Here is a 24,988-nt window from a genome sequence, read left to right as displayed (position 1 = left end):
GACTATTTTATGTAATATAGAAAAGCCTTCATTTATCCCTTGCCTTTTCGAATCACCTTCAATGTTTACACGAGTCTCATGCCGGTGAAAGACCGTAATTTTACAGCGATCGTAACATTCTTTCTACGTGACAGTGTAATTTCCGGCAGCATCGTAATTCCCATGGCTTTGCGTTGCCATAGCTGTAGTCCTGTAATCTGCCAGTGCTTGCAAAGACAGCGGGATGGAGTCTTGGTAATTTTCTTTTACATTCGCCTAGAGCAGCAACGCAGCGCAAATTATAGATGAGATACACGAAGGCTTATGTATCCAAAATTAATACAGCAATGCGATTTTTACTTTCCACCTAACGCAGCAATTAGAGATTGACTTTTAAAATTGATTTTAAAACGAAAAAAAACCTAATCTTTTAGACAATAATCTTTACTTTTCTTTTTAAACGTCAAACGAATTTTATTTTATCCCGATATTAATAAAAAAGCACCGTTTTAGTTTCGACAGCTTCGTAATAAAGTCATCAATCCTCGGCGTTGATAGACGGACAGCCTATTCATAATGGAGAAGTGTTGTAACGGAAATAGCCCTCACGGCGCGTATACACCGTATTTGTCAGTGATGTAAAAATGGCGCGAATCTTACAATTTCAAATTCCCTTCGCACGCTCTCGTATTCTCATAGCGAGAGATATTTCTCCGGCGGGCGGCCGGAGATACCAGACAGAAAAGCGCATGATAAACGAGGAGTTAGTCTTTTATGGGTTACGGAACGATTTATAGTACTGTCCAGAAAGGTGGATACGTCCACCCTGTAGCATGCAGTCGTAACATTATTTCCCGGCAGCGGCATTTCTCGCGGATTTTGCGGGATAAATCAGAAAATTCTTAAACATCATTCCTTTCGATCGCGTAATTGTAGCGATCGTATTAATCGGATGGCGACAAGTAAAATAGTAGTGTCCTCTAAAACGTATCATTCAAAAAGACGTACTTTATTTAAGACACACAACGAAGATGTAAGATCTAGTCTTTTAAAAAATTAGATAAATTATAAAAAATTACTAATTAATTTTGGAGCAATCGATAAAAATGAACATATCACAAGCTTGCAAAATTATATAGTCTTTCATATACCAAATATTAAGTAATTATAAAATTGCAATTGAAAAGAGAGAAATTATATATTGCTAAAAATATAAGTTTCATTAATCGTAGCTGTAGTATTTTACGCGGCAATTATTTTCAGAATTAAAAAAAATGTTTTTTAATCAATTAATTAAGAAGAAAATTCACAAGCATATTGTGTATATATAAAAAATATTAAATTTTATAACGATCCATAAATCTATCTATAGTTGTATTCCCATTGCGATATTCTCCTATTCTGACTTACTATGCTACTAAAACTCGCCTCCTCGGTTGTACTCCGGTACAATTGTTACCTCACGCAATTTCAGAAACATAACCGCATAACCGGCGGATTAATCCGCCGGCATAAGTTTAGCAACGCGGTCAATTCATCCGTTTGCCGCGCCGTTTTGACGAGAAGATCGTGTTTCACGGTATCGCGAATCACGGACGCGCGTTTCGACGCGAATAAATCGGGTATCAACGATACTAGAATGATCAATTCATTGTCAGTAACAAATAATCCCGTAATCGTACACGTAATGCCGTTAATACCCGGAGGATAACGGCAGCCGATAAACTACTCTTCTCCCTCCTGTCCTCCGAAAATGTGCTCCGATTCGCGAAATACGGATCACTTGCGGTCTCACGCTGCTAATTGTAAGAGAAACGTATTTTTTTCCACCCAACTCTCTCGATATAGTTTGTTGCGCAAAATGCATAAGAATTCATGTGAGCGTGATACAAATGCAATAGAATTTTATAGATTTCTCCTTACAATATTAGATGAGAAAAATTTTGACAGATAATAAATAAGTATATTCATTTCTTGTCAAAATATTATAAATAGTTATTATAAAGAAAAGAAATTATCTCAGAAAAACAATCTCTAGCAATTTTGCTAGAAAAAGCTTTATTTATTTCAATATGTGTAATCAAACTAAAATAATTATATTAATAAAATTAATTTATTTTAAATTACTCTTTTAAATTACTCGTATATATCATAAATATATGATTATATCAAAATGCACCACAATGAATTTTACAGAAGCGTTTGTATGCACGCACCATCATATCAAATATGCAATAAAAACGCGAGTTTTGTCAAATTTTCGATAGCTTTTTACAAATTATTATTTAATGCAAAAATATGGATAATATTTTGCATCATATGTTCGACAAAATATCACCATCAGTATATACATATATACATATATGTATATATGTACATATATGTTCAAGCAAAGAAAGTTTAAAAAAGCATTTTTTACATTTTTTCTCTGAATGGCTCGATTTGACAATTGTATAAATTCGCGTGAATTCGCGGATGACATGTTTCTGACAGAATAGACACCTATAGGATGACAACATATTTTACGGACAGTGACACAAATCGTGCGTATATAGCTAGAAAGATTTAAAAGCCAAAGATGGATGTAAAAATGACGTTTCAATGATAAATTTGAGAGCGACAATTTAATACATAGAAAATCATTTGATATTGACTTTTATTAAATTAATTCTCCATCGTTAAAAAAATCAAATTAGAATTGATTCAATATAAACATTAAAATTGAATGATCACATAAGTGCCTATGCGTGTACATATAATTATTTAGATAATTTAATGATTGACCTACAAGAACTTCCACACTCTGTTTTTAATACAACAGAAACTTTTGATTTAATTAAGAGAATTATTTAACAATTATATGTTTGATAGATGTGTTTTTTTTTGCAAGTATAATTTTTTTAAGGTTTTCTCTTTACGAGTCGCTGTTCTACATATTTTAGCTTTTTAAATTTCTGAATCTCTTTCCGCGGTTTATCTCGTATATTCGCGAATACACGAGCCGTGGAAACATGTTGAATTGCGAGATAGAGAAACAGCAGGATGCTGCGGTCTATGTAGCATATCCATATCTCGATGAAATACGAGACAAGTCGTCGAAGTCGATACGACCGTTCGATATCGAAATGCAAGCACACACACACATTTGTAAAAAAAAATAGGATCAATATTAGTCGAATATATATATATATATATATATATATATATATATATATATATATATGTAATCCATCTCTCCTTTAATGTTCCTTAAACCGAAAGAAATTTATAGTGCGTCGTGTTATCTGCCAATTTTTGGCAAGTTAAAACTTTATCGTCTTTCCAAAGTCACAATCAATTGAGATATTATTTACGGAATCAATTTTTCTTTTTCTTTGCAAATAATTAAATTATTCTTTAAAATTATAATTATAAATCTTTCAAAATTATAGAATTTTTTAAAATAGTCCAAAAAATAAAATAATAAATTGAATAAAAAGAAAAACTCAAGTAAAAGAAGTTTGAGAAACACTGGAGAGACGTATATATGCAGGCGAGATTCAAAATTCATTTGATGCTTGCTGCACTAGCTAGCTTCATTGTTGTTGCAGCATCCATACATGGAGCATATAAAGTTACTGGTTGCGTGCATCGACGCATGTTTATGCAGTGAGACAAACAGCAAAGAGAAAGCAAAAGAGAAGGAGGAAGAGCTCCATCAGAGTTCAGTCATGACGTGGTCGATAAGATGTATAGCCGTATCGTGATGTTAATTCAATTTCAGCGAGCAAATGAGAAAATTGTTTAGTATTACGATCCGTTGCGATTCCGGTGTCGGAAAAGCAATAGAAACTAATTACAAATGCAATTGCCACTTGCGCAATATCAATATCTTGAAAATGTCAAATATCAAGTATCGTTTTCTAGATGCAATGGATAGATTAAATCAGATATTTTAGTTGCCGAGAATATCCTCTCTTTTTTCAGATGTCTCCAAAACCATCGTAAATGTTTAAAACTTGTAATTAAACTATTCTAATTTGTTTTTTTAATTCACGATACATAAATAAAAAATTATGCTACATTTTTTACATCTAACGACTAACATTTTGCCTGAAAATTTTAAAAGCGAATCGAATGTCTATTTTTATAAAATCAGATATCGTACATTGAATAATACGACTTTTCCTTATTTATTTCCCATTGTTAAATATCGATTCGATTTTAGTTTAACGTTGAAGTTCTATATTGACCGACATATGTCAATCTCAATTTAGACAATTATATTTATTTGGCATCATATTTAATATACCCTCGCATTAACTCTCTCCTTTAATTAAACAAAAAATTAATAGTTTCGTAACATTTCAAATAATATTTTATCGATTTATTCGGTGTATGTTTATCTCGATGTAGTCGATTGCAAATCTCTCGCAAAAAAAATTTTCGAGAAAAGCTAGATAAATTACAATGTTGATTCGATTCGCGAGACGAGAAGATCCAAATCCCCAAAAATTCGCTATCTCGCAGGGAAACAGTATACGCGACCCACGCACGACACAATACGCGATATTTATGGATAAAACTTTTTTTGTCGCAGTGTGTATACGCGAAAAAAAATCGCTGCAGTGTCTGTTTTTCAGGTAATTGCTTTTCTAGAGAAAAAACCGTCATGTCATCCCCGACCATCACGTCGTTTTCAATATTTACATGCGCGCTCGTCGCATCGCGCGTACAAATCGCGTTGTCGATTTTGATTTTGCTTTTTCTCTCTGTCTAACTTACATATTGACAAAAAAAAAAAAAAAGAAAAAAAAAAGAAAAATCGCCGCTCCAATATGCGAAGAGAATTTTTTAAACACGATACGCATTCGTCAAATCGAGAATCTGAACTAAAAATCTGAACGTCAGATTTGTAAGGCTGAAATAATAATGATAGATAAAAAACTTTGACATTGTCACTCACCGGTCGATGATCTCTGGTAGTATCGAATCTAAAACAAAAGAGAAATACGTTAATGTTGAGATATCAATATCAATTATATACTAATAAATATAGAAATTAAATTTTTAAAGTGTTAAACACACTTCACTAAAAAAATACAATATATTTAATGTAAATTATCATATAATATTATTTCATCTTTTTGATGTGACAAATCGTTCAGAATGAAAAAGTATCTCTTCAAATTCTTATTGTTGTCGATTTACAACCAAGGGCTCGTTCTATTAAAAAAATACCACTGTAAATACGAATTATATAATTACTAATAATTTTATTCGTGTTTATTAATATTTAGCAGAATATCATTTTTATGAAACGGCTCGTCTCGACTACGAGGAAGCTGTTTATCTCGTATATCTCGCGATTTTCATGGCTATACAGGTTTTAATAGCAGCGCATTAAATCGACTACAAGTAGTTACAGTCACGCAATGGTCAGACCGAGTCAATTCACGTATCTCGGCATAACAATCGCATCTGTTCGCGCTATCGAGCGACTCTAATCAAAGCAACGATCCTTTCCTTTTCAACGATTCATCTCGGGAGAAGCGGAAATTATTCTTCCGACACCGTTTGGTTGGCTCCGACAATATCTTCTATTGTACAGATAACGACACAATGTAAGTGAGAAATATAAACGCGAAATATTCGCTTTAAAAATTCTGATTTAAATATTTTATCGTGGCGTACAATAGATTATTTTTCGCGCATTTTAAATATTTGTACAACAACAGAAAGCGCATAAAAGTATTACTTTTGCAATCGATTAAGCCGATTGAATCTAAAAGACTATTTAAGATCCTGCATTTCTCGTAAGGATTTATTAGCATTACATTCGCAAAGTAATCCGATAAAATTTAATTTCGCTTAAAGCATCCGATCGCCGATGAAATGAAAGATATACGAAATAATGTTGACCGAGCAAGAGAGAAAGGAGAAAAGAAACTAGAGGACGAGAGCATCGTCTGTAAGGAGATGTATCTTTAATGACGAGCGGCCGATTCGATTGTCGAACTTGTTTTTTGCTGTCACAGATACTGTACGACGTACAAGATAAATAGCAAATAAAAAAGAAAGCGCTGCATCTTGCGCTGTGTAACTGGTCCTTCTCTCTCTCTTTCTTTCTTTCTCTATCTTATATAAAAGCGAGGCTCGGCTATCCCTTCTCGAATCTTTTCTCACCCTCCTGAAAACTTTAGCCGAGTTTTACGCCCCTCGATAAACACTGATTGCTCCTTAAATTGCCACGAGCTTGCACCTAAGTCCCGTGTTACGAGAAATTGTAACTGTCGCTTTTACATAACTGTCGTTACGAAATTTAACTAGTTGCGAAATATCGCAATTGATTAGAAATATCACATTAAACTTGTTTATTCCTAATTTTTTTATCTCGGTTTATAATCTCAAAAATAAAAAAGAAAATTATACACGGATTATTTTTAAATATATATCCTACAAAGAGGCGAAGAGAGATTTATTCATGAGAGATAAATCTGTTTGCGGATTATTTTCGTAAGCGGCGAAACGTTAGCGCGGCTATTCCGAAAGGCGCGCCATCTATTTACGTGCATTTTGATAATGAAGAAGGTGCAACAGACCAATTCAGCCGACCCGACTGTTGCGTGACCGCAACCACTTCGGGGTACGAGAGTGCAATGGCATTCAAAGCCTCGGGACACAGGTGCTCCAGCGCCAGTTCCGTGCCACTGGCTACGACTGTTCGTGCGACTATTTGCACGGTGTCGTGCAATTTGTACACACGCGTGTATCCTGAGCCTCGGAAAAATGCCGATGAAAATATTTCGTGAGATATATATCGTTCGTTCGTTATCTATTTAAGTCGCAGAAATTTAAATTGCCACAATTTTTTTCGGTCTCAATCTCTTACAGGTAGGTATCAAAAGCTATTGGTATCTCGATTAAAAATCAAATTAGGAATCTTGAGAGAATGTTAGCGCGTGATTTTGTGAAGAGATAATTCCGAAAAATATTACACTCTATAACTTACGTTACAATTTGTTGTAATTTTTCGAAATATGTATTAATCGCCAAATACTTCAAAGTACAAGACAAATTTATATGAACTATACGTGTAAAATGTGTCAACATCGCGATAAAATTGCATTACTACAGTGTAACAATGGCGAGCGTCACGTAAACGATATTTTAATCTCACTCGAATTAATCAGCTAACCGATCTAACCGGCACAAGTGAATTATGGGACCAGCTTGTGAATTCGTGCCGAGAGGCCGAGGTCGTGACTGTTACAAAACTCGCGTGCCTTTTCCACGACGTGGAAAAAGCAGCATCCGTCTGACCTTTCCTTGGCGACGTTGATGGACGAGACGATGATTGGTATTCGGGGTTCGAACTGAGAAATAAAGTACCGCCCCTAAGTTGCACCCTGATGTATCCCTTCCCAAGCCGTAGCAATTTTGTTTCAGAAAAATGGAGCACCCGTAAACCTTGTCGAAAAATCGTTTGGATCGACGTAGATATTAAGATGTCACAAGAGTAAGGGACACATGTGACATTTCTTTTTTTTTCGTACATATACGTTACACAAAAAATCTTTATATGTTGTATATATGATTGTATATTTATCAATGAATTAAATTATTTCGCGAATAAAGACATTATTGACATTATACACACACACACACACACAAAATTATTCTATATTATATTTTATATATATGTATACACTTAATTTTTTATAATTATTTAAAAATGTTATTTAAAAGTAATTTAAAAATATATTTTTAAATGTGCTTAGTAATTGCGCAAACATCTCACCCTACAATTATTCGCCCGATGCCATCAAGAGTCTCTCTTCTCTTGTTTATTTTCCGTGGCATTCACACGACATCCGCGAAAACACAATTAATTACAATCACGTACTAATCAATAAAATATGACGACCGCGCAGCACTTCACAGCATTTCGCGACGCGAATTTTATTATATCGCGATAGGAGAACAACGCATGTTCTCAAATTGTTAAGCTGCGAGATTAAATATGATTATATTTATTATTAATTAAACGCATTTTGACGTCACTCGTGATTCGGAATCGACTTGTTCTGAACTCACTACGTTTTATTAATGACAATGTAAAATTTTAAATCTTGGCGGCTTTATTTCGATACTCCGCAAGATACTATAAATCGAGTTAAAAGACGAGATAAATTACTCGTTTTAGCATCTTCGCGATTATATCTCGAGTGATAATGCATACGGAACGAATTGCGGCATTACTTTCCAGCTCGAGCTATATCGCGCAAATGATAAGAAGATGAGCGCGATGTAAATACTTATACATCGCAAAACTTGACTCGCTCATGCGCTATTGTTTATACGTCTTGTTATCATCTGTATGTGTGTGTTGACGCACTATTATTTACAAGTAATATTTTTTAATAATAACTCTACGTAATCTGCTTCTTCATATAGTTATCTCTATAATATAAATGTAATACTGTGTTTTATTAACACTCTTATTTATCGTATGAAAGGGAATTAAAATTAATTTTGATAATCGAAAAATTCATAAGAAAGAAGTGATTTATAACTGTTGTTCAAAGATAAGAGAAAACTAAAGAATTGAGAGCCAAGTTCATTGTGATTTAATTTAATTCTTCATTAAATAACTAAAGCATAAAATATTTTTCGACATTTCTCTCTAGTCTTCTGGCTTCGACATTTTCGCCCTTTTCCACGAGCGATGACAGAAAGAATGAGCCAACGAGGAAAAATGGGAGGACGGAATAAAGCGAACGCGAAAGTTCGCAAAGCCGAGGAATTTCCAGACGTGTTCCTGCGTGCACTTTACTCGCAGCCGCGCTACTTTTTCGCGGGAAAAAAAAAACAGGCGGAAGAGATGATTCGCCGCCGTCAAAACCGTCTCTTCCTCCGTCTTTTTTCCCGAGCGAATAAACCGCGCGCACGTACGGCGAATTCATAATGGGAGGGGGAAAAAAAAAAAAGAGAGGAGCTATGAAAAGAGAGCATTTCGGTTAAAGAGTCTTCTTTTCATCCTCGCTGTTATTCAAAACGTAATATCGTCTCATCCCCTCGGCGAAATTCACCCTTCCTGCGTACCTTCGCGCGTACCTTTAATGCCCGTGTTGCCACTTTCGCTACGTAATACGATAATGGCGCGTTAAGCGTGTTCAAAAGTGACTCTGCTTTTCTCAGTCTCCCTTCCTATCACGCATAGTTCCCATTCGCCTAAAAGTGTCGACGTGTCCGGAGAGAACGAGATATATTTATTCGTTGTTCAATTTTTCATCCTGTTTCTCTGAACAGTTAATGACATTGAGGGGGGCAGCCCAAGACAGCCATAAAAATTAATATCTCTTTACATGCGATAGTATGATTATCCATGATAATAGCATAGTTTTAGCCAAGTTGTTCTTTTAATAGCATTCACTCTTTAATGATTTTCATTTTATCTCTACGAGAGAATATTATTATTTTATAAAAAACTTCAGAAAATATTATACTTTTAAATTTAAAAAATATTTTCTTATTTTAACATACATAAAGAGTTTCAGAATTTTAAATTAAAAAATTAATTGTGTCGAACAATAAGGGTGCGGTGTAACAACCCTTGTTAAAAGGAGATTTTGAATTAAGATAAATTCGAGAGCACTCTTTTATATGTGTGTGTAGGTGTATGTGCAATATCCACCATGGCGGCTTTATACCTGTTTTCAAGAGACTCTTAAGTACACCCGGAGAGGTGAGAAGTATTAATTCGAGCCACTGAACCTCGGGGCCAAACATCAAAGGCAAGACGCGAGGGAGCTATATCGAGTTTCTCCTTTCAAGTGATGTTTAAAAACTTCAGAGTGTTGAGATAATTAGAACAAGGCCATCAAATTTACATAGAGTTGTTAATCTTTAGTAGAATTTTATAATAATGCGATAATTATATAAAATAAAATTATAGAAAGCTGCCGTTAATTTAATACAAGTTCTTTCCTGTACATATTGCTTTTACAATAGAGAAATTTTTTAGTTGTTTCTTTCTGCAAGAAAAATAATTTGTTCAGTAAAATAATTCTATAATAAGAATACTCAGCGGATAGGAAAAATATATAAGGCACATATAATATTCTTGATATTTTATATATCAAAAATTGAGAACGAAGGTAAGTGGAACGAATCGACAAATAAAGTTTGACATTTCTAGTTTTATTTTGGGGAAAGTATAAATATTTCAATTAATACTTTAGTTGATACTTAAAGAATCAGATGTGACGATAAAGTCAGATGTCACAGGATGTAAAGCGACATATGTATATGACCCGATTTTGTGAAGAAATTTCCGACTCTTAATTCGATTATATCCTCTAATCAACTCTTTTTCTATCTCTTTCTTTCTTCCTATTTTCTCGACGAAGCGCGTTCCTCGTTATGCACTGCACCGTAAATTCCGTCGTTTATTATTCACGGGTGAATCAACCTCTGGCGTGCGCACTAAAAACTTCGTGTTCGTTTTGAGGACGGATAATCAAAGGGAAATAAACCGGTCGCTCGTGTCGCGAGACGATTTCTCTCCGCGGAAAGATCGTAAACCGACGTATCTGTTTCCAGCCTATACTGTATCAGGGATACCGACAGCGATGCTGATTGTCAGCGACTTGGAAACCACGATAAGCATAGAATTTTTTCTATTTCTGGATTCTTCCAATCTCTTTTCTCTGACTTGGAATTTTATGATTTCATACAATAAAAATACAATTTTTTCATAAAAAAAAACTGAGGCTAAATTTTATATAATAACGAAAGCTTTCTTCTTTCATTATTGGGGAAAAATCTGTTTTTAGAAAAAATTAAATCAAGTCACAATATATTGATTTTCTAACAAGTAAAAATACACTCACACAACACACACACATATCCTACCATCTTTTATATTTTTTATTCCCTTGTCTTTATATAAATACCAATATTAAAATATATATAATATATAAATATAAGCAAATAAAACTTAAAATTGGTTTAAATTCTTTCAAAAATAAACTTTCCAAATTTAAAACCAAGTTTTATTAAAGTATATTTGTCTGTAATAATTATAAATTGCGTAATTTTTGTAGAAAACTTGAATATAATAGTTCAAATTTTTGTTATTCTTAAGAAACTTCTGAAAAATATATTATCAAATTAATCATCACTTCAATAATTTCAATTATTAAAGAATAATGTGCTGATTTTTAACGCAAATATTTAGTAATAATAATATATTTGTTATTTAGATATTGCTATAAAATTTGGTATGGCATTTTGATATTATAAACATTTAAATATTACAATTAAACATTGTAAACATATTTGTTGAAAAAAATGTCAATAATTGTGACCAACTTTATAAAATATGTCTACATTAATACCGGAAGATAGATATATGAATTATTAATAATGCTCCTTTCAAATGAGAGAAAAATTCAGATAATGACAAGTTCTATTTCTTTTGTCAAGTGGCAAATTTGAAAAGATTATTCGTTCGCAAAAAAATGTCGCAATTTCTCCACTTCTAGCACGGGGATAAGAAGAATAACACCTCGAAAAAGTCTCAATGCCAATACGTTTTTTTCGCTGTGACAAAATGCTACCAATTTTTTCTTTCAAAGTTTCTTAAGAAGATATTCGTCAAAGAGAAACTCTTAATGTGGAAATAAAATGAAAAGTTAATTAATAAGAATAAAAACTTTAATATTTTAATATATAAATTAATATTAAAAATAAAAATTGCAAATATTAATAAGAAAATTATAAAATCAAATATGTAAAAAAATTAATTAATCAATATTAAATATTAAGAAAAATATGAAACTGATTTTTTAAATAGAGAATTCAAAAATAATTGATTTAAAATAGAATTCAAAAATAAGAACATCAATAAGCCAGTAATCTTAAAAATTAAAATAGAAAAACTGTACATTAGTAGATTAACAACGCGTTCGATTCTTTTTCTATTTATACGGACCGCAATGCAGCGCTGGTCAGGTAATACATATTTCCACGCGCTCTTTTCCGACTCAACAACGCGAGAGAACGGAATCGACCAATGTCTGCCCTAGTATTTCAAAGCACTTGAGAGATATCCGCGAATGGACCGAGTACACAAAGAATTCTCTCGTACGGTCTCCTTCGTGCGCAGTTATAACCGTTTTCTGCGGAAGCTTTTATCGGAATAGATTAGACAGCTGAAAGGGCTGCCACCATATTCTCGCGGCGATGGTGTTTGATATGATCTTACTGCGCGCTCGCGTCGGTGAGAGAAAAAAAAAATAATCCCTTGGTGTGGGTTTTCTTCGAGAGGGTTTGATATTCCACGGATCATTCGTCTTCAGCTCCTCTCTTCGGTAAGACATTACCGCCACACTGGAATATCTTGCGCGGTCCCCCATTTTCTCGTCGGCAGGATTTCAGGATAATCCTGCTCAACCGACGCTGCGCGGGTCTTAGAAGAGAATGGGCAAAATGGAGAAATGCGTTGACGAAACAAGGAAAAAGCACCGACGGAGCGACATTTAACGCTAGGTTCAAATGTATGTCTTAAGTCCGAAAGAACGAAAGACACACACGCGCGTAAAATTGCAACGATATAATGAATAAAGTTTTATGTGAAATCAAACTTGTCCTTCAAGTTTAAATTAGAAAAAGATAGTGGTTTAATGTTTCTGACGAAAATTATCGATTATTATATGCAAAAATTGCAAAAATTAATTAAAAATAAATTAGAAAATATTTTAAATAAAGATAAATAGAAGATTGCTCTTTGCGAGCACAAGAATGCCATATTAAACACAATGACGCGTGTAATTGTGTCTAAAAATTAGTTTTTCCAATTAGAATTAATAATACCATTGTTTAAAATTACTATAAATAATAATCAGTCGCATTTTATGACAATTATATGTATACGCGACAGCGAGCATTTACCGAATTATCCTCGCTTTCTCCAATGGCTAATTCAATTCAATCGCGAATAATATCGCGAAAATTATGAGTCGCACGAAGGAGATACGAGAAAAAGATTTGCCAGATACCTGAACCTCAAATCGCTCGTCATGGCAACCGCGGTAAAGCCACGGGAAAAATCTTGCCCAAGAAAAGTTAAAGTTTTGATCCTCAACGACCCGATATCGCGGTACGTGCCGAACATCCTACGAGTCCTGGCTAACTACCAGCTTTTCCCTTCGAGCTCTTCTCTCATCTCCTAGAAAAATAGACCATAAGGTCGTTGCCCGTTCGAATATCCTTACTCGCGTTAAGTCTTTTAAGATGGTCTGCGCTTCCTTAAGATAGCATTTTCATAAATAATTATTACATGAAATATAATTAATATAAATAAATGAAGCTCAATCTCTCTCTCTCTCTCTCTCTCTCTCTCTCTCTCTCTCTCTCTCTCTCTCTCTCTCTCTCTCTCTCTCTCTCTCTCTCTCTCTCTCTTCTCTCTCTTGGATAAATCGACAATATTTTAGGATAGTATTTGTCATTAATGTGTTTGTATGTCTTATTATTTTTTTTAAATAATTTATATAGTATATAATTATTTATATTTATATAATAATTTAATAATTTATATAATTTATATAATTTTATATATTTTTTAGTTTATAGTGTGCTCTTAATTCTTAAATGTATATTTAATTATTATAAATTTATATTAAAAGAAATTCTGATCTCTCGAAAAAGTATATTTGGATAGCATTAATACTTTCTTAATCCTGTAAAAGTGCAGCATTATAAAAATATACGTAGTATCTCATCAACGCGTCATTCTGAACGTCAAATTATCAGAGCGCTCGCAACATAACAGAACCAAAATGACGGTAAACCAACATCGTGCGAGCTAACGGCGTTCGCAATTTTGTCGATAGCGCAATTTGCCCGCCGTCTCGTTGCGTCCATGTACGTACACGCACGCATACACACATCGTAATCGCATAATATCTCTCGAGATACCAGTTTACGCCGTGCAAGTGCCAAATTGCAGCTGCAGCTGCTGGATCTGCGCGACGTGAAATATCCGCCATAATAATAATAATAGGGCGCCGCCGCCCCGGGTCAGGTCAGACGTACATTCTACTCCGCAATTGTTTCGTCGCATCGTAATTACGGTATTATTTCCATTCTCGTCTAATCCACTGTTCCTGCCACTCTTCGCGCTGTCACATCCTCCCTCAACTCGTCAGTTATATATCATGGCCTGTGGGAAATCGAGCGTATCTCTCGTTATATTTCATTCTTGACTAAAACACTGTACGAGATATTTCGTGCTTGTTCTCTCCGCATTTTACTCCCCAAATTCGTTGATAAACTTCCACAAGAGCTTCGTGAAAATTCTCTAGACTTTTATGACAGTTTCTCAAGAGACAGAGAGAGATATTATAGCCTTAAAAGTTTATAAATTTCCACGAAAGTATCTACGTAAATAAATTTATAACTCTTCCTCCCTTTTTTTATTAATGATTATAAACTTTTAAACTGCACACTAATAAATTTTTCACGTTCTTCGTATATATTTTAAGATATTATCTTTTTTATTTTTCAATCTTGAACGCTTTAACGTTTGACATCCTAACTCTATCGCGATCTTCTCTCATTATAAGAACGCTCTCTATGCAAGTAACATTTCTCAAAGTATATACGTATGTACATTGCAAAATGTCCATTCTACAGTAAACGTTTTCCAGCGTTCGATTTCCCATGAAAATTGAATGATCTTCATTTCCCTCGAGATTCGCCCGCACCTTCTTCCGCCAGATCGTTAAAAGTGTTACCCTTAGTAAGTGCGCTATTACTCTCGAATGTCGGATGCATCGCATGCATCGACGTCGGGATGCATAAGTGGCGCGCGCGACAAAAGCGGAACGCAAACATCGACGAGCCAAAAGTTAGATAGAATTGAGTTCGCGAAACTACGAACGACGAACAATAACGTCGGCTTTTACAACTTGTAATTAAATTACCTAGCACGTGTACGCGCGCGCGATCGCGTGCAAATTATGCCGGGTGTATCGACCGGCAGCTCTTGACGAAACCCGCAATTTTTTCGGGAAATATTTCGGCCATGTAAAAAAAAACGCAATTTGCATGCGCGTCGTGTGCACGGAGAGTCAAATTATTTTAACGCAAACGAGAAACTGCAATTGACATATTGCTCACGCTATATGACATGTATCTGTATATACTATAGTACTTTTTTTCTCGCTTACATGTATGTTCGAAAGTTGAAGAAATAATAATGTAAGATATATATCGAAAGTTTCTCGAGGTATAAGTAATGCACAAAGTATCGATAACTTCAGTTTGACGTCTCTACGTAGAGAACAATAAATATATTTCATTTAATTATGTATATTTTCCTCTATATTTCATTTCATTTGCGTGGATGCACCTGCGAGCGGAACGGGAAAATTTATCGGAGTCGCGAGAGAAAACGAGAAACGGAATCGGGATTTAAGGGCAGTAGGGTAGCGATGGTACTCATAAAACTTGTACGCATCCGACACTGGCGAGAAATAGAAAAAAAGAGAGGCATGAAGAGAAACCTCCGGGTTGAGGAAAAACAAAACGAAAAAGACGACAACGCCGGAGATGCATCGGCCAAGTCTAGACCGCATTTTCCTATCCTAAGACAAAAGTATTATAAGTTTGAGAATACTCCGCGAAAGCTGGCGGCTCTCGATTTCGCGTCGTGAATCTGTTCTCCTTCTTCTTTTAGGTCAATCCTTCGAAGTCCCAAGATTTTGCGATTGTGCTACATACTTTCTCGCAGAACATATACATATGAATCCCTCTTATGTATGAGATTCATGCAAAATGCTTTATTTCGTAAACAGCATAAGTAAACTTTGTATAAATCTGATTAAAATATCATTATATTTATATCCTTAAATAAAATATATGTAATAAAATTACTTTAGTTATTTTCTTCTGTAATTATTTTATTTTATCTTGAACAACTCTGAGCAAGAAGCGATTGTCATTAATTTTGCCGAATTCTTTTCAATTTATAAATTATGATAGAAAAGTCTCTCAAATATGTAATTTTTAAATGGATTTTTCAACGACAATGTTTCTAATACATCGATTATCTTGGCATTCTGAAGAATAATAGGCTCGGAGAGATTCGATTAAATCCGATTTTTGAGGTGAAAGGAAAGCTTGCGCCGCGTTAGATTTACTAATGGCGTCGATAGTTCACATCGCGCGAAATAAACTTTCACAAGCGCGGCTCCCTGACTCCCCGCATACTCGATTCGCGGGTTTACACGATCGTTACACGAGTGTCATGCATAATGCATGTACTTTCGTGCACTCTAATCGGCAGTTTACTGTTAATCGACTGCCATTGTTTCTATTGAGATGCAGCTTTGCCTCCCGCGCTATTGTTCGATAATTTCATCTCCTCGAGTGCTCATCCAAGAGTAATACGCACACTCAGGTGTGAAATGCCGCACTATCTTTGATGATTATTGATCACCGCGACCGTATCGCATTGGAAACAATAAATTTAGCCTTTAAAATTGCCATAAATATCAATTTTGCATTGTTTTCTTATTTCTTCATTGTGTTGTTAGTTAGCGTTTTTAGTAAAGTATGATAAATCTCAATGAAGAATGCTTTTTATCAAAAATATGATATAAACAATATCATAATATATAAGAAATATATAAGAAAAAATTCCTGATTGATTATTCTAGTGAAAAATTTTAATAAAGATTTAAGTACGAGTAAAACAATTAAATTAAAATAAATTGCATCTTTCTATCAAAATGCAAAAAGATAATTTAATATAAAAGTTCAATAAAAGTTTCAAGTAATTAATATTCAACTAACGGAAAAATGGACTATTAAAAGCCAGGCGTGGTTAGCAAAGCGCAGATTTTTTTCTTTTAACGAGAATTTATTGATTAATTTTATTATGAATATAAGTTTCGGATTGTCATCAAATAATTAATTTGAGTTACTGTTGGTTGAATTGGTTATTAATCCATTTCGTAACCATCTTTTGAACGATTTTTTATCGACATGCTAATTACTTAATTACTGCTTTTTTCGATATCTTTTTCATAATGAGATAAACGCGATTTGCATCGCACATTTTTAAATCTTAAATGCCGAAATTTATCAAAAAAACATGTTCCGGATCGAATCGAAAACTCTCTGCGTGTTTAAGCGGATAATCATAGAAATTCTACAAACACTGGCAAATCCGCTACGTGAGTGGGATCGAGATTATGCTAATTACAGTCGCAGATGTAATTAGTAAATTATGTATCGGACCGTGTCAGTGCTGCACAGAACATTGTAAATTATGTTTCTCCTCTGCAGCTGTTTCGCACAAATCCCATTCATCCTGTATAATATTCATCACATTTGAGACAACGGTTGCAAAAAAATCTTCTGTACGAAAAATCAAGTTGTAAGAAAAATGTATTTAAAATACTCATTTTAGATTGTGAAATGTTGGCGATGATTTCATTAATTACTATATTATACGTAGAGTTACATGTGTGTGTGTATATAAGTACTATAAGTTAAAATAAAAATGTTAAAAGCATTTGTTTTATTTTATTTCCTCAAAATTTTCTTCATTATTTTTTATAATCTAATTTTGTCCATCATAAAATTAAGTTTCTTAGTTTTTGGTGCAAAAAGATGTTTCCGCCCGGGATTGAACCGGGGACCTTCCGCGTGTTAGGCGGATGTGATAACCACTACACCACAGAAACTTGTTGGAAGTACTTTCACTCTACTTTAGTGGCATTCATATCGACATAATTTTGCTCTAAATTATATCTACTTACAAGATAGCATCACAAGATTTACATTAAACATTGTTTAAATTTATTGGAATTGTACGAAAAAATTTTATGCACCATAATATAATATAACATTATATCACGTTATTTCAGAAATTTTTATAAAATATGGTAGTTACTCATAAATATACTTGTCACTGAAATATATGTTTCAATATATAATTGTACAATTTTTTAAATATTTTTTAGAATAATTCAAATAAATAATTATTTATGCGCGGCTGCGTTATTTTTATTCGTCGGCTCAAGTGGACATACTTTGTGATAAAAATTTTATCATAATATTATGAAAAATGTTTGCTACGTATCGTTATCACAACATACGTATTGCGTAATGTAATATATACGTTTGTATTCAAATAAGAATAATCTACAATCTACAAACATACATGTAGATAGATAGTTCGTAATAAGAAATTTGATTAACGAAATGTCTCTAAAAAGTTATGTCAAAAATTTAAGCCGTTTCTGCAAAATAAACTGTTTTCGCCTACGATTGAATAGCATTACTCTTGTTGCTAAACCCTCTATTGTGTTTTGGTGGTAGCCAGCAAGCTGCTTTCACCCGGATTACGTGAATGATCCGATTTTCAAAAACGTATGATAACTTTGTATTGACAGGTTAACAGCTGATCAAATTTGTATATCGTTGATTTATTTGTATATCGTTGATTTATTTTGTAACTAAAATAAATATGAGCTATATTGATTCCAATAATAATTTTTAATATAAATTGACATTAAGTAATCGATAATATTAATTAATTTCGAATAATCTCGTTAAAATAATTAATTGTGCCACTTTTTGTACCGTCAAAATGTACTTCTATCAAAATAATTAATCCGAGCGCGAAAGTGGCTTTCCCTTTCGTTCGGAAAAGCTGATCCCCTAGATAAGACTTAATCTCTAAAAGCAACTCGCGTAATCTTTCCTCTCTTATCGGGTGTCGCGTATCCGAATATCCTTTTAGTAAAGCCCTTCGTTACTGAAAGTACGCGTGGGAGGAAGCACGCGCGCGAATCTCTCGAGGGCAGAGCTTTAAATATTCACGATTTAATCTAAACTTACATCTTATCGAGGCAATCCCGAGCCCGCGGATTGGTTGTCGTCGCGGCGGACGAGTTCTCTCGCGAATGTGCGACTTCCGCCTCGAGGGTGCAACGACGACGCGAGGCGAATAAGGAACGTTCTTCTCGAATCTCTAAGGCGAGAGAGAGTAATATGTCGTAATATTTTATGGCGAAACGCCGCCGCATCGAGATGTCAAATTATTTCCCACATCGGAAATATTATGCGCGACATTTTTTCCACTATCTAAAGAGATTTGGATACGCTAGACGAGAAGGTTTGCTATACAACACAAAAGATAAATAAATTGTTCCATATTTCTATTTGTGTGTGTACGTGTAATGAAAATGAAGCTTCTATGTCTTTCCTGTTTCCTTTTTTGACACGTGCAAATTTCTGCATATAAGATCAATATCTATCAAAGCAATAGTATCGCCAATGAAACAAAATGTTATAATATACACGTAGTCTTTTGTGACGAATATACGCTCGCTATGCTCGTTCAATAAATGTACAAACAATTTTCTCTTCGTTATTTTACCGTTCGCTATTCATAGATTCATATTAGAATACTGTAAAAAAAGTCGTTTGTGACGTGATTGCGGGAAAAATTGCACAATATCATCGTTGAAACGCGAGAGAAGGGGAACACAGCACAGCAAAAGTTCCCCTTTTACGGGTAAACCCTTTCTTTCAGCGAGAACCGTCTTTACGATGATTATTATATCCGATGGGAAACAGCATGGATGGGAAATTCTGAAAGAGCGAACGGTGCGCAGAAAAAGCAGAGTAATAGGCATGCAATTTATTATCTGGAAAAAAAATTAGTGGTTTTCCGCGTTCGCGTTTGAAAATCCCTCGTCACGTTACTTACAATTCTCGTGCAATATTAATGAGCTTCCACCCATCATGGCGAAAGTGCGTCGCCGCAAATGCATTAGAAAAAATACGCAGTGATTACACATTATTTTTTTTTTTTGCTTCGCGTTTACGTTATTTCGTTGTAAGTGAAATTTTATTGCATATCTCAATATTCAATCATTCTATCGTATCCTCAATTATTATTCTCAAGCAATGTTTAGATTAATATATATAAGTGTATTTTTTTATTCAGTCTAAACTTATAAGATTAAATATAATAGAATTTGAAAACATACATTAATGTGTTCATGAGTATTAAGGCAATATATTTCATAATGATAAGATAGTTTCGTAACAGCAATAACTCAAAAATCGTTATTACCGCTAATATAAGTGCTTTTGCAATATTGGCATATCCTGTATGCTATTATAATCGACCTGCTGTCGCATACATACACACGGACACACACACAAAAAGTTGAGGGAAAATTCGCTGACGCATCTTATAAATGAAAGGTTTCAGGCAACAACACGTTCGGCCACGCGTAGCAAATTTTACAAATGATGCGTTCGAACAGCGCCGTAAATCATTAACGAGATTTAATAAAAATTTTCGTTCGTCGAACAAATGACATAAAATTTCGCCCTACTTATGCAAAATGTATAACGTTATACATCCCGACTGATATGTCACAAAACATCGTAATCTGAGAAGGAGTGGATCAGGAAAAACCTATAAAATAATGTTGTGCAAATAAATATTTGCGTCATTTTATTCGCACCCCACCATTGCCATCAGTAATTATGGAGAAATGCCACTGTCGAAGTTAATTGAAATATCGACGCTATACTGAAAGATTAATCGAGAGAAAGAGAGAGAGAAAAAAAGAATAGTGAGACAATTACGAAAGTCGGACTAGATTGACGGTATTTCAACGTCAAGCGTGCAAAACGAGAAGAAACGAAATGCGCGAAGGACGTGCAAGAAGCGAAAACGAAACGTGAAGAGTATCGTCGCCAATGTACCGCTAATCAAAGGCAAACGATTCCATTAATATTAATAGAAGAGAAAGCATATATTCTCTTAATATTGACAAAATATTCCACAACGTATTACTTTTATGTTTCGTAATCGGAAAAGCTTTCGATACATCCTTTACATTCCGGACAGTCCATTAACGTTATTTATGTAAGCGGATGCGATGTAATAATAAAAGAATGGAAACATTTTAAATGCATCTGCCATACATGATATATCTGAGAAAGATTTATTAATGCATATTTTACGAAAGAAAAATTTATCCATTTTGTAGTTTTATGAAGATTGTATATATTAAAGAATTTTCACAATTAAATGTATATAGATATTATATATAAATCCCCTTTTCTATTTATTATTTAATTATATATTAATATGTATTTTAAATATTATTATATATATTGTTTTTAATATTTTTTGTTTGTATAATAAAAATAATATATATTTGAGCAATTATATTTATCATCCGATGTAAACTGAATTTAATCTAGTAAGCGCTATTACAGCTTTTCCTCATTTACGCGACTGACACGAATATCCTCGTTTCGAAAGTGCGGTTGGTTGTTTTTCAGGTGGTTTCTCGTTTTCAAAGAAGATCGCTTCTTCGTGTGAGAAGCTTCTCCACTCGATATCGATTATCCATGTTTGTTCTCTTTCTTTCTTCGCTGCCGTTTCTTTCCCTACTGTTTGACTTCCGTTCTCGCTTCCACCCACTCGCCGTCCCGAAGATCTTATATTCTCACAAATAGCGAAAAATTCCCCTCTCAATTGAACGATCCTCGTCTATTCCATTCACGGTAAACCGTAGCGAACCACTCTTTCTCTTTATCTCTTTCTTTTCCTCCCTTCCCTTGCAACGATAATTAATTAAATAACGATGAGGCAAAACTTTTACAACGATTTGAAAGTTAGAAGCATTCGCATTTGCAGCATCCATAAATCTTATCTAATTTTATTCATTTCGCGTACATCATCTAAAATGAAATATAAAATTACAAAATCGCATCGAGTTAATGAATAAAAGAGAGAGTAAGAGAATAAGATGTTTAAAATTTTTTTATAAATTATAGAGATATTTTACCAAATCAATCAATTTTTAATCTTTCACGAATCTTTTTCGAATTTCGAATTAAATCAGATTAATGTATATGTTGACTCCTTCACTTCTGATTTTTTAATAAGATTAATTTACTGTTCATCCACACTCGCGTAATAAAAATTTGACATTATACGATACAAACGTCGAGCATGGTCTGGTTTGAAGCACTGATTGATGCCACTAGGCAAAAAGAAGAAGCACCCTAGTAGGGGTGTAGGAAAACTGGGAAAATGGGCGGGAACGAGAAAGAGAGAGAGAAAGAAATCGGTCGCAGTCGCGCTTGACTGTATACGTCAGATGCACGTACATCGATTGCCGCCAATCGATCCTCCGTGCACGAAGCGAGGTGAGGCAAGGATCTCGCGCATCGGCGGAATTTCTACCGCCAACTGGCTGCACATCCCTTAGGAAATGCACCAGCTCGAAGCTTCAGCCGATCGAGACGGAGTCACGCAGTCACATCCGCGAAATAACGCTGCACAATTACCGATTTATTGAATAACATAATTACAAGTTTTTACATAGCTTCTCTCGCAACCCTATAATCTCTTTGGATAATTAAATATTTATTATTAGATTCTCGTGCGGAGCGTTAATTTTGCAGCGGAGTAAAGTTAATTAATCTAAATACTAAATACAATATTCAATAAATATAAATTAATTAAATTATAATGGAATTATAATAAATTTAATAAGAAAATGCAATATATGTATATTTTTCACATAAAATGAGAAAAAACAAAAATTAATAAGGATAAGAGATATTTATATTTAACGAGAAATTTCTATTAATTTCTTTTAAATCTCTCCCATATATATTTTTCTTCGCGGAGATTTCATTAAATTTTCTTTTTCTTAAATTGCTATTTATTCGCGTTATTTACCCGTTCGGCGTATCGAGAAGCCTGATCGAAAGCTCAGCACACGGAATCGCAAATTGTTTGCCATCCACCGAAGGGGATCCTCGAAATGCGTATCCACGCGGTCGATGAAACGCGCGCGCGAAAGGAGTATCCAGGATATGTATCCCGAGTTGGTCTTCGATAGGAAGAGAGCCGGTGGTGCATCAAAGCGGGGTCTCCCCGAGACGGGGTGCATGACTGTATGTTTGCACGAGTCACGCTATTTGCTCCGCGATCTCGTTTCCTATTGCACGGCGGGACGACCGTCTACAGGAAGCTTCAAAGGAAGCACATAACATCCCGGGTGGACCTGGATTCCGTTAAGCGTCTCTCTGTTATACAAACACGAACTATGGGGCCGAAGTCCTGGCGAGACACTCGGTAACCGAAACGACTCTCGTCTCTCGCATATGCGTCGAACACGCACACGAATCGCAATCGGGATCGAACTAACGAAGTTCTAGCGGTCGGCCGAAGCCTGGGGAACGCGAGCGGATTTTGTTTCTCAAACAGATTGATAAACTTTAATTAAAGTGATAGAGATAGATCGCGCGTGTGTGTTCGTTCTATTTTATTTTACGTCGATATATGCACAATCTTATTTTTAAAAATTATAGATAACTAATTCTATTTGTTTCTTTCATTATATATATATATATATATATATATATATATATATATATCTGGGTTTTAATTTTCCTCTCACTGAGAGGAAAACTCCAACGTTATGTTAAAGAATAGCTCTTGAAATTAGCATCTGTTATTAGTTTTAAACTGATGGCTAATGCTTCGTGGATTAAAAGGTGCTTCAAAAATTTTCTCAATCACCATAAAGGATACGCACGATAATGAGGAATTGTTCAAGGTTCGGGACAAAATTAATCGGCGAATTATAAGATAATTACGAGAGACATCGGAGACGTAAATGATAAAGATAAATGATTAAGAAAGATATAACGTCGGAGATTCGCCTACACGATTTAAAAGGATAACCATCCCCATTTAAAGCAAGCCCTAACACCGAAACGTGACCGAAGAGAGAATGGTGTATATATTAGTGCGCATGTATACATTGTACATGTGTACATTGTAGAGAGGAAAATGCTTGAATTGGCTCTGCGAAAACAACGCGACGTATCATGTTCTCTCACTACTGACATCATGTTGCATAAGGCGAACACTCGCAATACTCGTGCGCGCAACATGCTGTTTCATACCGAGTATAATTCACGGTGATAAGTTGCATTAATTTGTCCGTCATATTGCACATTGTGAAATAAGCATCAAACCACTCCGAAAAATATTTTTTTCAGTGTTTGAATATACATAATATTGTAGCATTATTACAAGTAGATTTTATATCAAAAATAATTATTATACTTGCTAAATAATATTGTAGATGTATATTTAAAAAAAAAAATTATAAAAAATGTAAAATATAATTGTATACAATTATATTTTCCTCGTGTCTTTTTTCAAAGATAAAATATTATTTTGCACATAAAACCAAAAGTTTGTAGAAAAATGTTTTTACTTTTCTTACCTCATAGTTGCCCCGCTGTCGCCCGATGCCTTCCCGGGCCTCCTCCTCCTCTCTTGGTCGACCGTCATTACTCCTTCGTAGCACTCGCGAAAACACGAATAATTACGATTGTCCGAAACTTTACACGACACTCCCGACGCGCGACCTTTATACGGCACTCCCGACACGACGCGTGAATCGCAATGCTACCTGTAACAAATAAAGTACATACATATATATTAGAATAATCTTATTATTTCGCATTACAACACACACAATATAAATATGTAAATTAGAATTAACGATAAATATATCCACGGATCGCAACACATTCGCGCGCGCGACAACACATTAAGTTGGGTTATGTTGGTAAGAAATTTTGCATCGAGTTTTTCGCGAAATATGTGTTTCGAACAATTACGCCTACACATTAACGTTGAAATTATGATAAGCGATTGATAAATATTACAATACAAAGGTTAGAAATCGTTTCTAACGATTATGCTTACTAATTAATCACAGCGGGATGAAGGTCGAACTGCCTGATACTCGCGGCGTTTCGGTAATGGCCGCTATTCTACAAACATCGGCAACTTCACTCTAATAGCGCGCGCGCGATACTATATACATGACTTAATATTAATAATATTGATTAATTAAAACTCGAAGGAGATTCGTTCGAAAAGATA

At 34.4% G+C, this 24,988-nt stretch overlaps 1 protein-coding gene and 1 non-coding gene across 3 annotated transcripts in view; one reads left to right on the top strand and one right to left on the bottom strand.

Moving 5' to 3' along the window:
• The window catches only part of LOC145944071 (uncharacterized), a 91,806-nt gene that overhangs the window by 17,753 nt on the left and 49,065 nt on the right, over positions 1 to 24,988 (top strand). The window lies entirely within an intron of this gene.
• On the bottom strand, positions 17,645 to 17,717 carry Trnav-aac (transfer RNA valine (anticodon AAC)). The gene has a single exon. It is a non-coding gene; the product is annotated as a tRNA-Val (tRNA).

Source organism: Prenolepis imparis, unplaced genomic scaffold (assembly GCF_030444845.1).
Source record: "Prenolepis imparis isolate NDT839.2.m4 unplaced genomic scaffold, iyPreImpa1.0 SCAF_12, whole genome shotgun sequence".
Taxonomy (NCBI): domain Eukaryota; kingdom Metazoa; phylum Arthropoda; class Insecta; order Hymenoptera; family Formicidae; genus Prenolepis; species Prenolepis imparis.
This window is presented reverse-complemented; position numbering and strand designations above follow the sequence as displayed.